We start from the raw sequence: 14,605 nt of genomic DNA on the forward strand, positions 1-14,605 counted from the left end.
TATGGTGACCAACTGTGAAGGTCTAAATTATAATCAGCAAAAAGGATCTATGATGACCCCAAGGGATTCATGATGAAAAGTGCTATTCATGGCAGTTGAAAAAACTATCAGAGTATTAATTCAGATTAAGCCATACCATTGCTTGCCTTATTTTCTTTGTGAGTTTTTTCTTGCAAGTGTAATACATATCTTTTTTTCATGAGGAATATGGAAATTTGTATTTGCATGACAACACTGTAAAAACCTTTATCAAATTATTTACCATCTGGGGAAGGACGAGGGGAGGGAAAAACGGAGGGAAGAGAATTTGGATTGCAAAAGATCAGAAAATAATTTTTAAAAAATAATTTCGGCATGTAATTAAAAAGAGAAATAAACAAAAAAGGAAAAATGAGGGAATTGTAAAAAAAGAGAGAGAGAGAAGAGATTTAATGTCACCTCCACTTTGTCCTTTCTCCAAATGCATCTAATTCCATGTATGACTTCAGGGAAATCACTCTTTTTCTTCGCCCTAGTTAATTGGTTAAGTATAGTAGCTGGACTAGATCATTCATTCATTATTTTGCTCATTCATTTGATCAGTTCGTGGTATACAGAGCATTTTATACTAGGAACTGGGTGAGAAGGATATCCGCAATATTGATCAGATGAATTCTCTGCCCTCACGGAACTTGTATTCATTGTTTTGGGGTAGGAAGGTGGAAAAGAGAGCAGGGCACAAAGCTATAGTACAAAATAACAAAATATAAGCATGTTTGAGAATTATAAAACAAAATGTCCCTTGGGACCCAAACAGGAAAAGTCTATTACCAATTGGGGGCTTAGGAAAGTTCCAAGGAAGTAATGTTTGAATTACTTAATGAGTAATTACTGAATGAGCCTTAAAGGATGGCTGGGAATTTAGCAGGTGAAGAATGAGGACATTCCCAGCTTAAGGAACAGTGTGAGACAAAGTCTGGAGGAAGAGAGAGTGTACAGTCTTCCCTCGCTATATTGTGGCTTCACGGGATCATATGTTTTTAAAAAAATCTAATTCTGTATCACAGAGTTACACTTACAGTGGCACACTATTGGCTGATGGAATGAAAGGCGACCAACCTCAGCACTATGTTCTGTTTCCTGGGCGTTGATTTAGTGACGATAGGTTAATAAGAGAGTGGAAAAGGTTTATAGGAGAGTGGGAAGGGTTTATTAAGCCTTAAAATATATATCAATAATAAAATAAATATAATGCTGCTATTTCGCAGATTTTCGCCTATCGTGGGGGTCTCTGGAACGTACTTTCCACCATAGGTGAGGGGTCACTGTACAGCACTGTTAGCTCTAAAATGCCTTCCAATAGGGGAGTCAGCTGTGACCCAAATTTTAGAAGGCTGGAAGGGAATAGCATTGGTCTAAGTTATGGAAGCTACGTCTCACAATTTAGCATTATGGAGATCGCCTCAGGTGCTCTCAGGGAAAACAAATGTTCTGGGCTATTAGGAAAGAGTCCCGGGCTTTAATTTTATGTTAGAAAGGGCTAGAATGTTCAGATGCTGGATGTATCCGAGCCTTGAAAAAGGGACCACATAGCTGAAGAGCCCGGGAGGCTCAGGTTCTCAGGAAGCAACAGGGAGCCAGGAAGTCAAAAACTCTAGAATGCCTTGGTCTAGCCTTGCTTGAACTCATAGTCATCATGATAATGGGCTTGATCTGTTTCTTGTAGAAGACACGCTTAGATTTCTTTTCAAAGACAGTGAACTCTTTCCTCCTCTTATAGCTATAAAGGTATGCTCAAAAATGCCCTGTATTTGGAGCAAATTGGAAGAGATGATAATCAATCAAATTAATCAATCAAGAAATATTCATTAAGCACTCTCTATAAACCAGGCACAGGACTATATAATGGGCACCCGGGCTATTTAAATAAAAAAAAGAAATGGTTTCTTACCTCCAGGAGCTGAGGATTCTTTCTCTAGGGGAGGAACAAGGTTCATAAATCCTGTGACCTTTTGTTCAGTCCTATGGCCTGGATTCAAATTCCATTTCTGTTAGTGACTCTGGGCAAGTCACTTCATTGCTCTAAGGTTCTGTTTATACATCCCTAAATTAAGAGTGTTGGACTCAATCATTTCTAAGGGCTCTTCTCTTTCAATTCTTGATCTTTTGAGGATATGAGCACCTTTTTAAAGCTTCATTTCCCCTTTACTACCATATTGCTTTCCAATATCATATTGGGGTATTTGGAGTGAGATGATAGAACAATAATTCCCATTTTGTGGTGTTTTGAAACTTGTAAAATGATGACCTTTGGTCTAAGTAGTATTAATTCCCTTTTATAAATAAAGAAACATGGGGGCATCTGGGTAGCAGAGTGGATTGAGAGCTAGGCTTAGAGAGAGGATGTCCTAGGTTCAAATCTAGCTTCAGACACACTTCCTAGTTGTGTGACCCTGGGCAAGTCGCTTAACCCCCATTGCCTAGCCCTTACTGCCTTAGAACCATTACACAGTATTGATTCTAAAACAGAAGATAAGGGTTTAAAAACTAAAAAGAAAGAAATGAGAGGAAGGAAGGAAGGAAGGAAGGAAGGAAGGAAGGAAGGAAGGAAGGAAGGAAGGAACAAAGAAAAACAAAGAAACAAAGAAACAAAGAGAAAGAAAAGAAAAGAAAGAAAGAAAGAGAGAGAAAGAAAGAAAGAAAGAAAGAAGAAAAGAAAAGAAAGAAAAAGAAAAGAAAGAAAAGAAAGGAAAGAAAGGAAAAAAAGGAAAGAAAGGAAAGAAAGGTAAAGGAAGAAAGTTGGAGAACTAAGCCGGGAGGGAAAAAAATGGTTTTCCCTCTATGGATTCACGAACCGCATTAAAAAAGCATTTAAATTGCCCTAACCTGGGAAGGATAATTAAATTTCTAAATTTGTCCCCACAGAAACTGGGAGCATCCTCTAACCCTACCGAGTAAAGCACCTGAACTCTGCCCTCTACAGAGAGTTCAGAATGGATGGCCATTGTTTGCCCACCATGGGCACTTATCATAAACCCTTCCTTTAATGAGGCAATTCTGGTTTATTTCTCTTGCCTTTTCAGGAATACGCCTTAGCAAACATGGCAGTCCTGAGGGAGAAATGGGGTGCCTCCCTTCCCTTAGAGGTTCAGTTCTGGACTGCACCTGCTTCCTAGTTTCTGAGTTCTGCTTGAGAACCCCTTTGTGGTAAGGGACTTGAGTCAGTGGATAAGTATTTTTAGAATGTAGAATTGCAAAACTGAATTCTTCAACTCCCCAATCCTACCACACGCCACCATTGGCATAATGTACTGCTGCCTCATAGATTCTTTCTCCTATTCGTAATTTGTGTGTTGGGTTGCCTGACTAAAGGACTGGAATTTTATGGGCTAAACTATGGGTATGGACAACTGAGGACAGTCCTCTAGAATGGATTTGTGGCATTTTAGGGTGCAGTTGGTGTAGATGACCCAGCATTGACCCTAGAGTTGAAGGAAATGGGTTTGCCTCATTGAGAAAATCTCTAAGCCTCTCTGGGTCTTAGTTTCTGCAATCAAGGATGCTGGATTACGTGGTCTCCTGGGTCCCTTAGAGCATATAATATGTGCTACTAAGATTCTGTGAAGCCACTTAACTTCTGGTCTTCATATTCCTTATCTCTAAAAGCTGTATTACTTTTACTACCTAGTTCATAGGGTTATGGTGAGGAAAATGAAACTCCATAAATTATGATGTGCTAGATTAAGCTATGATTACAGCCTCAATTTTAGGACTTTTACAGGGAGGAGGACCAGCAGTGGACCAAGACCTCAGATGCCTTTGCCTAGCCACATGGAATTTCTCAGACCTTTTGTGCTGAGGTGGCCCCCATCCTGCTGCAACTAGATTCTCCTTAATGAATAACTAAAAATACTGACATGTTCCAAGGAACCACTGACTTTTCTCCTTGGTGTTGGCCTTATATGCTCCTGTATCATTTTTCTATCTGGTCTGAGGTCTGGCTGGCTGCTTCTTCCAGTAATCCTCCTTAGGTCTTTCAGCATTTCCATTCTTCCAAAAACCTGATCTAATGGGCTCCAGCACAGTTAGCAGCCTCACAAACAATATTGGCTTATAGTTTTCTGAGCTAGAACACAGAAAAGAGCATATAAACACTTAGAACATAGAAAAGAGAATTCTGAACTGAAAAGACTATTAGAACAGAGCTGGGAAGGTTCTTAGAATTCTAGAATTTCAAAGGCAGCTACATAGTGTGGTAGATGGAGTATAGGTATTGGAATTAGGGAGACCTGAGTTGAGTTCAAATCTTGCTTCAAATATGCCTATTTATGTAACTCTAGGCAAATCATTTTATCTCTATATGCCTCAATTTAATTATCTCTAAAATGGGGATAATAATAGCACTTACCTCAACTAAATAAGGTTTTTGTAAGGATCAAATGAGCTAACGTATGTAAAGTGCCTTGTAAAAACACCAAATAAATCCTAACTAACTAGCTAGTGGTAGTAGTAGCAGCAGTAGCAGTAGTAGCATCCCTCCCTGGACAACCATCTTCTCAACAGCATGTCTGATAAGGGTTCATCCAGGCTTTGCTTGAAGGTATCCAATGATGGAAAACCCACTGCTCCTCGAGGCCAGCCATTCCATTTTTGAATAGTTCTACTTATGATAATGTTTTCTTTGTTTCAAATCTCAATCTGTCTCTTTTCAATTTCTACCAAATACCCCTAGTTTTGCCTTCTGTGGCTAAGAAGATCTCTCCATATGATAGCTCTTCAGAAAGCTGAAGACAACTATCTTGTTCCTCTTAAAATTTCCTCTCCGGGATAAGCATTCTATCAATTGAGTTATACGTCATGAGATTCCCTTGTTCACCCTTAGTTGCAAAACCAACTTCTAATTACCCACTGAGTAGGCAATCAAGCTGAAGGAGCAAAGCACCCTGAGAGAGAGGAAGAAAGTGGCATGTGCCAAGACGATCAAGACACCCTTACTTTAATCATCATCTCCTTTTAGACCCTGGTAGAGAGCCCAGGATCCCGAACCCAGGAACTCCACAATAGTAGCACTCTCCATCCCAGCCCTCCTTCCATCTTGACCCTTCAGGCCATCATTTTAGGGAGTAATCCCTATGATGAAGGGACTCCACCAACACTACCAAACACAGAGCAGTTTCCATTGATGTACAGAGAAACTCAAAATCCCAGAGAATAACAGTGCTCCCTCAAGTCACCAGCCCTACTTCCAGTCCAAATCTTGTAGTCATCATCTAGGGAGCCAACTCATACGCAGAAGGAATATGGTAACCTTCTTTAGTGAAGAAAAGATGCCAAAGACCCAGAAAACAAAGGTTCTTGTCATGAGAGTCCCTGGCAATGATAAATGATTCAATATTAGGAATTAAGATTTTATCAATGGATACGACTTTAAAGAAGATAAATCAGCTTTGGGACTTTTCGATCTGAATTAGAGCTGAAATCTCTTATATGTGTTGTCTCCAATATTAGAATGTGACCTCCTTGAGAACAGAGACTGTCTTGTTTTTCAATTTGCATTCTTAGCACTTAGAGGGATATACATAGAAAGAGGTTAATAAGCAGTATTTCTACATAGGACACTATTCATTGATGATTTTTATTCATTCACCCATTCATTTATGAACAGAAGCTCCTCTAACATTATGGTTTCCCTTCTCCTGACATTCCAAAATAGAGCAATATTCCTTTTGTAGGATAAATATCTCCTTTTACTCAGAGTAGAGTTGAGCAATGATTATCCCTTCCCTAGTCCTAGATATGATGCTTCCCTTAATGCAGCATAAAGATTTCATTGGTTTTCTTGGTGGTTGTATCACACTATTGACTCATGTTATTAAACCTGAATTCCATTTAACTCCAGTCACTCTGATCTTTTTGGGATGTGCTGCTATCTAGTCGTGCTCCCCCTATTTTATAAAAATGATATAGATTTTTAATAACCTTTACCTTCTGTCTTAGAAACAATACTATGTATTGTTTCTAAGGCAGAAGAGTGATAAGAGCTAAGCAATGAAGGTTAAGTAACTTGCCCAGGGTCACATAGCTAGGAAGGTTCTGAAGCCAGATTTGAACCCAGGACCTCTGGGTCTGGCTCTCTACTAAGCCACCTAGCTGCTCCTTGTGACATTTTTTTGAACTCAAGTATAAGACTTTACTTCTATCCCTATTATGCTATCTTGCTAGATTTAGCCCAGCATTCCAACCTGTTGAGAACACTCATTGAATTCTGACTTGTCATATAGTGCATTAACTATTCCTCTCATCTTTGAGTCATCTGCAATTGAATAAGCATGTCAATTTAAGGCCTTTAGATGAGTCATGGACAAAAACCTTAAATAGTGCAGAACCAACTGCAAATTCTAGGAGGACCCCACTGAAGACTTTTTCCCAAGAAAGAATGACTATTATTTTATGTCCAACCATTCAACCATTTGCAGGTTCACCTAACTATTCTATCATCTAGTCCATTTCTCTCCATATTTTCCACAAAACAATATATTAGAACAGAGGCTGTCAGAGCTAGAAGGGCCCTGCAGACAGTATGGAGGAGGTTAGATTTGGTAGTGAATTCAAAAATCATAATATCATAGGGACTTTTATCAGTCATTTCTTTCAAACCACTCATTTTACAGAGGATAAAACTGGGAATCAAAGAGAGGAACTTAATATCTCTAGCTTATATAACTACTTATTTTCAAAGTTAAAGCTCAGACCCGGGTCTTCTGACTTCTAGCCTAATGCTCTTTCACTTGGGATAGAGAAGGTTGCCTGAATTTGAGGAAAATGGCAGCCTGAAAAACTTACATTCCTTGGTCTTTTTCCAAGGTTTACTGCTCCAGCAGTTGTGGACTCATGAACCTTAGCATTCCCTGAACTTTCCCTGTGCTTTGCTTGGATGGTCTCCCTTGCAATCACTTTTTTCTTTAATGAAATCCTGAAACCCTGGACTGAGGATGAAGAGTCCAGATTTCAAGGGCATCTCATTCCCAGTAACCAAGTCAGTTTTTTTCAAAGGGCCTGGGGAATCTGGCCAACTAACACACACCTCAAAGATCCAATTAATCATTTTTCTTTCATCTAGGAACTGAACCTAACAGGATTTTCTAAATCATATCCAGTAAACTCTTTTTTTTAGTTCAGTAAAACCTTCTCTTTTCCAATTACATGTAAAATTAATTTTTAACATTCATTTTCTAATATTTTGAGTTCCAAATTCTTCCCTTCTCTCTCTCCCCTCTCCCCTCCTGAGATGGTAATTTGATATAGGTTATACATATGCTCTCATGGAAGATAGATTTCCATATTCATCATGTTTATACAAGAAGACGCTTAACACACACACACACACAAACACACACATATACCCCATACAACATGAAGAAACTGAAGTGGAAAATGATCTGCTTAGATCTGCATTCAGACTCTGTCAGTTCTTTCTCTGGCTACAGATCATTTTTCCATTATAAGTCCTTTGGAATTGCCTTGGAGCATTGTATTGCTGATCATACAGGTTGATCATCATACAATATTGTTGTTACTGTATACAACATTCTCCTGGTTCTGCTCACTCCACTTTGTATGAGTTCATACAAGTCTTTCCGGTTTCTTCTGAAATCTCCTTGCTTGTCATTTCTTCTATCATAATAGTATTCCTTACAACTTGCTCAATCATTCCCCAGTTGATGGGCAACCCTTTAGTTTCCAATTCTTTGCCATCACGATAAATAGAGCTGCTATAAATATTTTTGCACAATTAGTTCCTTATCATTCTCCCTTCTTGTGGGGAGGACCTCTTTGGAATATAGTCCTAGTAGTGGAATTGCTGGATCAGAGAGTATTCACAGTTTTATAGCCCTTTGGGTGTGGTTCCAAATTCCAGCAAACTTTTGATTCATGATGCCTAAGGATGACATCTGGCCATTGCCATCCTAAGAGAAGAAAGAAAAACATTGAAGGTTAAAGAAACAACCCATTTGGGGTGGAATCAATTGAACCTCCATGAAATGTGCTCCTGGGGTTTGAAATAGAAATGTTTTGAGTAAATCCAATAAAGGTAGGCTTAGATACGGACATTGAGCAAGATCAACTTGTATAACTATATATATGTGTGTGTGTGTGTGTATAACTTGTATAGTGGTTAATAAAGTGGGTCAGACTAGTCACCTCAGTAAAGTCAGTGGCCCCAAGAAAAGAAGAGGATCCTCTTTATTTACACAAAACAAAGAAGAGATCCTGAGAAGTGTGGAGAAAAGATGATAGGTTGCAGGGCTAGGACAGAAGCACTAAGACTGACTTCACTGAAAAAGGTGGGCTAGCATTCAGGTGAGGCTAATCACTCCCCTCTCTAAAAATTAAGAGATGTTAGTTAATTGTTTTATAGGGATCATCTGCATCTTGCAGTCTTTGCTAGGGGATCACTTGCTGTATCCTTGGAAGAAATAAAACTACCTTAATTGCACGAAGACAGGACATACAACATCTCTTTTGTGAATGGTAACAAGTTAACTTGCTGGTCTTACCAAACAGATATCCTGGAATGTTCTGAGGAGTACTGGGATGAGAAATAATAATTTTAAAAAACCCTACAACTTAAGGTAACTCAGAGGGAAGGCTAAAATCTTGAGCTCAGTTCAAGGGTATAGAAAGGTAGCTTTAGGCAGATGCAGACTCAATTATAAAAGTCAATACAGGGGCAGTGAGGTGGCTCAGTGAATGGAGAGCCAAGGCTGAAGAAAGAAGTCCTGGGTTCAAATGTGACTTCAGACATTTCCTCATTGTATATCCCTGGGCAAGTCACTTAACCCCAATTACCTAAGGCCTTATCATTCTTCTGCCTTGGAACCAACACTGAATATTAATTCTAAGATGAAAGGTAAGGGGTTTTTTTTAAGCCAATATAGCATAATATCAAATTCATTGTAGAATCAGTACAGTAGAAATCAATACAGTAGAAACCTGAGGTGATATTAATTTTGTTCTTTTCAGAAGGAAAATAGGCTCAAAGGAGTGTGGCAGTGAAGGTTAGTGGGTCAGATAGCCAGGAGGTTCCTGGCTTCCTTAAAGGACCTCCTTGATGTTTGGGGACTGGGAACAGGCTCCTGGCAAAAGAAGACAAAATGTACTTCCCATGTAATTCCCAATGAGACCAGGACAAACACAAGAAGATGGGACTAATGTTGAAATCATGATGACTAACTACAGTTTTGTATATAGGAAAAAGGCAAAAATGTGGAAGGTCATAGGCTATAACTTATGAAATTACAAGTAGTAAAAGCTCTTTCTCTGGTAGATCAAATTGTTATGGGGATACATGTGAATCCTCAAATTCGTAATTTATAATAAAAGGTGGGTGGCTTTCCCCAGACTAATTATTCACCAAATGTGAAACTTCTTTGAAGGCCAATAGGGCACTTGCATCCATGGTTTGTCCATGGGGTAAGTCAGTTCAAGATCCATGAAAATTATTAGAGTTAGAAGGGACCTCAGCAATTATTGAGATTGTTCCCCCTCATTTTACAGATGGAGAAACTGTATTCTAGAGAGGAAAACCAACTTGTCGAAAGCCATATGGTTATAGCTAGTGATAGGACTGAGAGAGAAGTATTTTCTTATCTACCTTGGCCAGACCCTTTCCCCATTATCACATCTCAAAAAGGATCTCAAAACATCTCCATTGGAAAAGGTCAAATTTCCATGCATTCGGAACAATTTGTTCTCTATATAGAGATTCTAAGAGAGTTTTAAGATTGAATCGTGTCCTCCAGAGGCTTTGTTCCCCTGGTTCTTTATCATGTGTCACACTGTGATCTTTGAAGAGTAAGTTTTCCTACTTTTATGAGCATAGTATTTCCATATCTCATAGAATTGTAACCAGCATGGGATGAATGAAGTTTTGCTATAGGGTGCTGCTCTCTTGGGGAGTTCTTCCTTTGTGGAAGATATTATTCTTTACTACTGACGACTACTATCCCTATTCAGCTTCCCCCTGAGAACTACCTGTGGGGTAAGACTATCTTTTATGCATACCAACTCAACTTTCCTTCCCTGTTCTCATCCATTAAATTATTCTTTGTGCTGACACATCATCCCACTCCCAGGTCAGATCGTGCACTGAACTATTGGGTGAGATTTCCTCCCTGCTCTTCTCACCCCCTACCCTCACCCCCCCCCACATACCAATCATGAAAGAATTTGCTCAGATATGATTTTGGCTTGAAAATTTTTGTTTTTCAGGTAAAAGGTCTGTGCTATTGCAAATGTGCCAGAGGTTCTTTCTAGTCATGGAGGGGTTAAATCATTCTGAGTTATTCTAAATCCTTTAAGATTTAGAATATAACTATGGCTCTAAATACTCTATGCCTTATGGACACTGGTGGGGCAGGGGTGAAGAGGCATTGGGGATTTTGCTCAGAAACCAGAGATTCTGAGAAAAGCTGCTATTAAATCTTGCCTGATGTAGTATTCTCATTTCCCATCAAACTTATCTCCTACAGACAAAAGTGCTCAGTCCTTTAAAGAACCCAAAGGCAGAGAAAACAAGGCATCTTCTTTGGATGAAGTCTTGGTCTTAAAGAAGAGATGAGATGAATATTTGGATAACGCTACAAAATGATGCAAGTACCAGCATCCAAGAATGCACTGCTGACCACATGCACTGTAGAAGGTTGGGGAGAGTGTGCTGGAAATAGTCTAGGAGGGCTCCACAGAGGAAGAGTATATTCAGAAATGAACATGAGTAGGAATCAACTCAGTATATGCAGATAAAGGTAAAGAAGACTAGTCTGGGAAGAACAAGGGTTTCATGTGAGAGAGTGCTGAGAGTCAAAATTGTCTAATCAAAATATGTTAGGAATGCACTATGGAGGGTTTTGAGTGCCAGGAAGAGGCGTTCAGATGTGCCAACTAGAGGCAATGGGGAGCCACTGAAAGAACATTTAGAATTTGAATCACAAGACCTGGGTTAAAACTCCTGTTCAGCCTTCCTGTGTGACCTTCAATAATAATGATGAAAGTGATGACAATAATTGCTGACATTTACATAGCACATTAACATTTATAAAATACTTTACATATATTGTCACATTTGATGTTTGCAGCAACGCGATTAGTTGGGTATATATAGTTCTTTCCCTTCTCTGGGTCTCATCTTTAAAATGTGCTAGACGACAAAACCGGTGCAGTTAAAATTAGAAGGGAGACAGGTAAATGGGGAAAATATTTGCAGCCAGTCTCTCTGACAATGTTCTCAGATCTAAGATATTTAAGGAACCGATTCAAATTTTTAAGTCCAAGAGTCATTTCCCAATAGACATATAATCAAAGCATATAGACAATTTTCAGAGGAAGAAGTCCAAGCCATCCACAATCGTATGATCCAAATAAGTAATAGAGAAATGTAAATTAAAGCAACTGAGTTTCTACCTCACACTTATTGGTCTGACAAAGATGCTAAAAAAGGAAAATGACTTGTTGGATGAAGCTACTGGTGAGGGAAAACAGGCACACTAAAGTACAATTGGTGAAGCTGTGAATTGGTACCGCCATTCTGGAAAGAAGTTTATAACCATGGCCCCCAAATCACTAAATTGTATATACTATGACCCAACACTATCACTACCAGATATGTACCCCAAAGAGATCAAAGGAAAAGGATAAATACCTACAAAAATATTTATTGCAGCTATTTTTCATAGTAGTAAAAAACTAGAAATAAAGGAGATCCACACCTCTTGGTAAAACAAATTGTGGCAAATGAATGTAGTGGGATATTATTGTGCCATTGTGAAAGGGACAATTTCAGAGAAAACTAGACCTAATAATACAAAGTGAAGAGAGCAAACCAGAAGAATATTTACACAATGATAACATTATAAAGAAAAACAACTTTAAAAGACTTTAGATCTCTGATTAATGTCTTGCCAAACCAGAATTCTAAAGAGGTCTGAAGATGAGGCATGTTACTTACCTCCTACCAGTGAGAAAATGGAATTGAAATGTGGAACGTGGCCAATTTGGAAATTTGTTCTGTTTGACTATGAATATTGCTATGAAGGTTTTAATTATTATTATCAGTTTCAACTCTTACCTTCCATCTTAGAATCATTACTATGTATTGGTTCCAAGACAAAAGTATGGTAAGGGCTAGGCAATTGGAGGTATCTGGCACTCAATCCACTGAGCCATCTAGCTGTCCCTGGTTTTAGGTTTTTTTTAATTATGCAATGTATATGTGTGTGTGTGTGTTGAGGGAGGGGATGAGAGGCAGAGAAAATAAATGGTTGTTAATCAGAAAAAAATTTATTTATGAATGGACTGGATAATTTCTAAGACAAAATATAGGGAGCCCATCCACTTATCAAATGGAAAAAAACTTGGAGGGGGAGTGGCTCACATTTCTCCTATATTCCCTCTGTGTGACATTAAGAAAGAGCATAGCTGGTTTAGAGCCAATCAATGTTTAACCCAGTGACAGGAAAGGAAGCATCTTTTAGCAGCGTCAGAGCCTGGGGCATGGCCAGATCCTTGGTAAATGCTTAAACTGTGGAGATGATTAAACATTTAAGCTAGAGACAATGCCAGGAAAAAAAAACCTCAAGCAGCCTTGAACTGGCTTATTAGCACGAGGCTTTGGGCAGTTTGCACATCTTTTGGCAAAGCCCTTGGTACAGGGACCTTGTGCTGGAAGGACCTTCCTAGTACCTGCCCCTATCCCTTCCAGAAGTTCGCTGTGCCCCAACACAGAGAGATCTATCAGCCACCTAACATGCAGAGGCTCAGTGAGCAGGCAACAATATCAATTCTCCATCCCCAAGCCTGTCCTGAATCCTTGCAAGGTGACTGAAACAAAGACAACAAGGCTCCTGTCCTTAAGTAACATACAGTCTAATAGCGAAGGTCATCCACAAGCATTCTATTAAGTGTCTTCTCTGTGGCAGCCACTGTGCTAAATGCCAGGGATATAAATACAGCATATGAAATAATATCTGCTCAGAAGGAGCTGACAGTCTCTCTCATATGAGAGACAACAAAGTTGTGTGAAGGTAAAAACAATAAATATGAAGATGGATACTTTTATTTATCCTTAATTTATTATATATATATATTTATAATTTATTATATATTTGTAAATATACATATATTTATATACACAAATATATGCATGTTTGTGTATATTTATATATTATAATATACATTATTTTGCATATATTTATAAATGTGCATATATTTATAAATATATGTATTTATATATTCATAATATAATATAATAAATTATCCTAATTTATACTCAAAAGCACAGGTTGAAACCAATCCATGCTCCTTCATTTCATGAGATTCCTGTCCAGTTGTCTTTACCCAAATCCCCCCTAGAATCATCACCTGGTCCAGTTGGTCAACAAACATTTAAACACCCACTATATGTTAAGACTTGTGCTAAGCACTGGAGACACACATATGAGAAAGATAGTCCCTGCTCTCAGGGAGCTAATGAGGGAAGACAATACTCAAGAGGAAGCTAAGGAGAGGAGGAGAAAAAGGTATAAGGTTCTCTGATGTGTTAAGTCTATGTAGTTGGGTACTGTAAGGATGGGATTTGTGCAAGGGGGATGGGACAAAAGGAGCCAGAGAAAGCAATTGCTGACAGTTGCTGACAGTTGAGACCAGAGAGAATTCTGGGAGAGCTCGGAAGGAGGAGAGAGAGAAGAGAGAGGAGAGGTCTTTGGGTGGAGGACTGAGAGAGGAAGGAGGTGGACATCCCAGCTTGGATCCAGTCCTTAGGGCTTCCTGAGGCTCTTTCTTTGGAAACTGAAACCCTGATTCCCTGATCAAAGCCATTCCATTGCATCCCACCCATCAAGACTTCAACAATAGAGTTACCTAAGTTTTTAGACTCCATTTTGGGAGCGATCTCTTAGTCTCCTTCTCCCATTACGCAACCTTGCTGAGAGACCCCCTTTTAGTCAAAACTTACAATTATAGAAAAGGATAGAAATGGAAAAATAGAAATAAAAATAGGAGAAGGGATGAGGGGAGAAGTTTAGGAGTGGAAGTCTTTAAGGTTCCCACCTAAGAGATGGACTCCATAGGAATAGAGAAGAGGACACCCCCAAAATCCCTCTGCCCTTCACCCCTTTCCCCAATCCCTGATTTGTGAATAATAAAGGTCATTCATCAGTCAGATAGCATTCCAGAGTGCCTGAGAGACAACAAGGGATAGGGGGACCACAGCTTGCTCTGGCTGCCTCCATCTCAAAGCCAGACCCTGCGCTGTGAAATTAACTGATCGAGGGTAGGTTTATGTGAACCCCATCCTTATTCAGGATCGGATTGGGGTACCACATATCTCATCTTATAGGGAAGCCTTGCCCCCAACCCCTGTGGGGTGGTATAACCATCCAGGTCACCCAGTTTCAGGGTGACACCTGTAACATGGAAAATGGCAGGGTGGAATTCCTGCAAGATACAAGGTCAAGCCTCACCCTGAGTTCTCTGGGGTGGTTCCCCCACACACAGGCTAGAGTGAGTAGGGAGGGGTAGGTACACCTTACTCTTCACTCCTCCCACTAAGCAGTTGGAAATCAGTTGGAAA

General features: G+C 39.3%; 1 long non-coding RNA gene across 1 annotated transcript in view; it reads left to right on the forward strand.

Moving 5' to 3' along the window:
* Positions 1 to 10,979, forward strand: part of LOC123237148 — a 36,328-nt gene extending 25,349 nt beyond the window's left edge. Inside the window, exon 3 of the long non-coding RNA XR_006505454.1 lies at positions 10,512 to 10,979. This is a non-coding gene — a long non-coding RNA (uncharacterized LOC123237148). The remainder of the gene's footprint in view (positions 1 to 10,511) is intronic.
* The last annotated feature ends 3,626 nt before the right edge of the window (positions 10,980 to 14,605 follow it).

This window comes from Gracilinanus agilis, chromosome 2 (genome assembly GCF_016433145.1).
Source record: "Gracilinanus agilis isolate LMUSP501 chromosome 2, AgileGrace, whole genome shotgun sequence".
NCBI classification, from domain to species: domain Eukaryota; kingdom Metazoa; phylum Chordata; class Mammalia; order Didelphimorphia; family Didelphidae; genus Gracilinanus; species Gracilinanus agilis.